The sequence below is a fragment of the Xenia sp. Carnegie-2017 genome, unplaced genomic scaffold (genome assembly GCF_021976095.1).
Source record: "Xenia sp. Carnegie-2017 unplaced genomic scaffold, XeniaSp_v1 HiC_scaffold_13, whole genome shotgun sequence".
NCBI classification, from domain to species: Eukaryota; Metazoa; Cnidaria; class Anthozoa; order Malacalcyonacea; family Xeniidae; genus Xenia; species Xenia sp. Carnegie-2017.
The window spans coordinates 338364-344363 of NW_025813436.1; positions in this window are offsets into that span (position 1 = coordinate 338364).

A 6000-nucleotide genomic window follows, 5' to 3' on the forward strand; every position below is an offset into this window, starting at 1 on the left:
TGCATCAGGCGTCAGCATGCGCCCCCATGTTGAGTTCGTGTTATTCGTCATGAATAACATGAACAGGGGCGTAACTTTTGGGGTGCGACACTTTGAAAAGCTGTGTTTTTGCAGGGCATATTGCCGTCAAGTGGCAGGGCAGTGTTCAGGAAGTAGAAAAATTGCCATACCATTGAAAACAACTAAATGATTACTAAGTGGAAATAACAAACCTTCATTTTTGACAATTTTGGCTTAATTCTACAGTGCAACGTGTCTGTCAGATGTGTAAGATGAAGTAATTATAAATGCAGATACAGATTCCGCTGGATACTGTTAAGATATGCTCTCATATTCTTCCTGTAATTGGTAAATAATTAATTATTGATTATTTTAAGAGATATTTATGTGCAATAATCACAATATTTTTTATAGTTCCTAATAGCTTTCCGTTGATTGTAAATTAACCATATTTAGTAAAGAAACAAATATATCCACAGTAATATCTTGTATAAATATAAGTAATTTAACCATTGTACGATAGATCGTAGACCATAGACATTGACGTTGAACATTAAATGTGATCATAACAGTTATCTGTAATATCTCTATTTGTTGGTGTAAGTCAATATATACTAAAGAAGGTAGATGGCTACATCACAAAATCTAACAGATACAATGATTGCAAATGTAAAAACATGCTAATGCTAATTTTTGCATTGTCAAAAGCCGTGAAGCAAGCTTCAATCCAATAATTTCATCAAATTCTATGTGATTTTGTATATTTGGGCGAGAAAGACTACTTTTCAATGGAAGGTTAGTTATATTTACCGAAGTTTGTAGACCCACAATTACCGAAGGAGAGTTGTGAGTTTATTGTATGCTGTCATAATTTTGATGTTTACTCAGAACATTTCTAATTTAATTGAAATTTCTCTTAAGAGGGAGGCGCAACTAGAATTAAAGATGATAACGTTCAGGAGCCCTGCGCAAAAAAAAACACCTCAACGTACACGAATTTATAGACGAAAGGTTAAATGTAAAGATTGTGGTGCAGAAATGAATGCTGATAGTTTTTTGAAGCACAGTTCAAATAAACACAATGGTATGGCAAAATCCCAAGATGTTGTAGAAGCATCACAAACAAAGCTTCATTTTTCTAAGGTTAGTAAAATGTCACTTACTTATATATGTACATGGTAAATAAAATGAAAGTCTTTAGCATGCGTTATAGATCTCTTAGAAAATTGCTGGTTAGTTCTGTATAAGTGCCGTTCAATTTATGTGAAATAATTGATAATTCGTGTTGCACAAAACTTTGCTATTCTGCTCTGTTGCAGAAGCAACTCTCTGTTATTGTGAAGGACACTCATACCATAAAGTTTCAATGTATTCTTATTTATTTTAGATCCTTCCAACCGCCCCTGTTACATGTGAAAAAAAAACAAACAAAACTACAGCATCAAGAGGGACTTCATCAAACAACTTCCACCACCGAACAAAACCGAAAAACCTGCCATGTTTGTTTTGAAAAAAGACTACTAATCCTAAAAGGACATAAAAAGAAAATTTTAAATAAACGCTCTCTTTTTAGTGCATGCCGTCGTTAATTTATCACCTCGTAACGAATTGTATATGCAGTGAATAATAAATAATCTATCAGTTGCCTGAAGATCGCCCTACTGCGTGAAACTCCGAAAAAATTACAGCTATTGTCTATTTTATATATATATGTACATATAATTTAATAAATTACATTTCTTAAAATGTTGCTACGCGGGGAGTCTGGGTTTCATGCCAAAGCAATCTTCAGGCAATGCCTCTTTTTTAACGTTAAATACTGTTTAAATATGCTACCTTGAAGGAAAACCTTGAAGTGGCATAAGAAATACACAATGTATGCCAGGAAATATTTGAAATAGATAACAAGATAAATGAGGTTGATTCAGAGCAAGAGGAAAATATGGATGTGGTTTGTAATATCTGAGTATGACGTTGAAATAATTAAATTAATTTTTTAAAATGTTATTTCTAAAGTAATTATATTTTGGTCTTTTTTAGGTTGATGAAGAAGAATCTGTTAACGAACAAGAAGAGAGAGAGAAATCTCACCTGTCATGAGAAACTTGCATAGCTGAATTAAACATATTGGCTGAAAATGTTAACCACTGCAAAAAAACTGTCACTGAAACGTTCTCCTCAGAAATAGTGTTTACACAAGAAATTGTAATGCATGTCCTTGTTTTTGTGGGCAACGCCCTTTTGCAGGGCAAATTTTCTCCACCCCCATTACTTCAAGTCTATTTACGCCCCTGAATATGAATGAACTTAAATGAACGAACTGATTTAAGTGATTTTATTATTTCACAGAGCAGTATTTATAGTATTCATTACAAGATCCACCCGCTATGAAATATGAATGCGTTGTTAGAATGTGGTGTTAGGCCCGTTTCAAACGACAAACTTTACAAGTGCCGAATGCATTAAAAACAAAAGATAATGATGAATTTGTCTCATTTTTCATTGCTTGAAATGCGTTCGGAGCATGTAAAGTTCGACGTTTGGAAACAAGCCTTAGATTAATATTATTTCGCGTAAAAAATAAAAAGTATAAGCGTATAGATGTGTAAAACTTAATGTGAAATATATTTTTCAAACAATTTTCCTTTCAATTTTAAACATTTTTGGGAAAACTTTTAGTCATGCATTGTTGCATGACCTGCATGACCGCAGGCGTCGACACTGGCTACAATTTCATAAAGTCGGTGTCCCCACTGTAGAAAGTAGTATTAAGTTACTGTTAGACTTACTTTATTGATGGGTTTATTTTGATATGATAAGCACATGGTTGGCACTTAGCACATTTGGACTTGGGATTAGGTTGTCTAACGGACAACTTGTAATCACGTTATCAATAAATAACTATATAAAAAGCAAGAGGCATTCACGCTTTTTAAAACCACATTTCGGTCCTCTTCTGCTTTTTAACGTGCTCTGAAAATGACTTCTGAAATTGAGGAAGATGAGACAAACGAACTTGTCAATGTAAAATCGCAACAATCAGCTGAGGTGAGCATTGTCCTTTCATCATTTTTCAAATTGCTCAGAATGAATTCTAAGATTATTCTAAAGAAATACTAAATATCTTCATTTAGGAAAAATGGACTACCATATTTAGATGAAAACGACCATCACCATCCATTTCAAGAAGGTGAAAAAGGATCAATGTGATCCACACATATGTTTGCTTTGTTCACAAGAGTTGACAAGAGGATCCAAGTCGTACAAACAAAGGCATTGGGCAAGAAAACATAGTGGAGAGAAAGGAAATTATATGTCAGTCATTGTGCCAATAAATCACGTGAAGGCTCAAGCATTGTTAAAACAAAAAAAGATTCAACAAAGGGAAGAGCAGATTGCAAATGAAGAGACTGTTAATAAAGTCAATACAGATCTGTCATCGTCATGCACGTCCACGATCACGTCCATTTTTTCTGGTCATGAGGTATATGCGAATGAGGATGACAGCACTCAGACCAGTACTTCTTATATTGGAATACGAATGTTATATTTTCAAATGTATTGGTAACTAAGGATAGCAACACAGCAGGGAAAATACAATCCACGGTATCAGACTTTTTTGACGAACAAGGATCGCAAGAGATTGATGACGTATCAGACAATCCTATTGCTAGAATTGAAGATGGTATCAACCGAATTTTAGTCAGATTACAGGCATTAAACATGGATGGTGATGTTAGAAGAAGATCAAGCCACAATCCCATAACAACCAAGATAGAAGCTGTTAGCGATGCTGGTGTGAAGGCTGCCAGCAATTTGGTGGAATTGTCCAATTGCGAACAAATACAAGTCGATATTCTGACAGATGAATGTCGCGTAACCTGTGTTCCTTGCCACGACTATATCAAAGGAAATCCTATGGCTATGCTCACTACTTGCATATGAATTTTTACAACCACATAGAGTTAAATATATGTGGGAAGATATTATATGCAAATATTGGCCGTGGGCTCTACGTGTTACATCGGAAGAAAATCAAAATGCTTTAAGAAATATTGCACCAGCACTGTCTATAATGCATGGGAAATCGTACATTTGGTCATGTCAGGTACGTTACATACTTAGGTTATGATTGTTTACCCAATAACTCGTAAGCTAAATACCACATACGCCGACGATAATGCTCTATTAAAGATGTTATGAGACGAAGTAATAATACTGTATTTCACGTAACTAAACCGTGGTTACGTAAATCTGAAAAGGGTTGTCTTGAATGGATGATTCTTTTCACACTTTTTAGGTTATTTGGAGCGGAAGATGGCAAAGTGGTGCGGCAGCAACTGTTGGCGAAGAAGTTGAGCAAATAAATTCGTATTTGTCAAGACTTGGCTCGTCTACTAAAAATATGACGACCTCCGGTGTGTATTATTTTCTGATCTGCATATACGCTTAGATTTTTTGGTCGATTAAGTCCACGAACTAATGTGCACAATGGTTGTACGTATTAAGGACAAGAACAATGCATTACTGAACATCTTCTGAGTTGGAATAAGCGAAAAATTTTATTACGTACGTGTATAATATGAAATGAATTTACAGTTCATAGTTGTGTATAGGTCTTGTTTGAACCCAATACGTTTACTGCGCAAATATAATTCTTTTTCACTGTTTTTCATAATGTGTACTTGTATTTCGAAGACCGAAAGGCATTTTTCATCTGCCAGGGACGATTTTGTAAAGTTAAGAAGCGAACTTAATGTCCAGGATTCAGACTTTAACGATTCATGTGAAAAGTAAGGTTTGAATTGTAACTGCTGATATAGATTTAAACAAATCTTTCTACACTTAGTCAGAGAACAAGCTATAAAACATAGTTCTGAGCAAATAAAACTTGTCAACGCACATGCGATGAAACGTGTTATAATACTTAACGGAACAGAAATGATAATATTGTCTCATTTAATTCAGGGTGAATCTGAAATGGACATCTGCGCTTTTTTGGAAGCTATTTATAACGTTTTCAATCGCTACGTAGAAAAAGAAAAGACAATAAATAATGAGCAATGTTATCAGATTGTATGCTCCACGATAGAATTTTTCATGCAAAAAAGTTGGAAAATGAAGTGTCCAAAAACAGTTTAAAGGTGAATAAGGGGTGTGGGAAACTAATCATCCTGTGTGTATTCATACCATAACAATAATTTAAGCGTACTATATCTTGAATAAAACCTCTGAAAAAAGCGATGGCTTAAACTGAAGACCATGCTTCTGATGATAAAGACATACTTTACGACGTGCCATGAAAAAATTTCTTGTTACTTTGGTAAAAAAAATTGTTAACAATTATTCGTCAATTACAGGTTGATTTTGCGAAAGAAGAGATGCTAGAACCAGCAAAGCACGATCACAGTAAACTAAGTAGTGATAAAAAGGTATGTCTTGTGCTTTTCTCAGATGATGATATGGGGAGTATTCATATTCCATTTGACGTTCTTTGATCATACCTTTTAGTCAGAACTACAAGAATTGTTGATAGCTCAGGAATTTAGCTATCTACAGAACACAAATGAGGTCGAAAGAGACAGTCTTTATGAGACAAGTTGATTGCTAAAAGCAGTTAGATCACAGATGGTGATAGCTAAGGAAATATGTCAATATTCCAAATATAACATAGGTTAAGACGTTTTAAGCAAATAGAAATATTTCAGCTGTAGCAGTACAAATATTCTGGCAGGGGAAGGGGCTGCACAGGGGAAAATTTACCGATCAACTATCGAGATTGTTATAATCAGGACATTTTTTATAACATAAATGTAGAATTCTAATTCATCTCATAAGAATAGTATTTCCTAGCAATGATTTGAAGGAGCAAGAAAGAAAACTTCTTCTTTGCATTGCCCATGTACTCCACTTTCACATGTTATCTCAGCATCATTCAAGAATTTCCTAATTTATTACGGAAAAAACTTTGACTTTCACGCCATTAAAAAGTTTTTACTC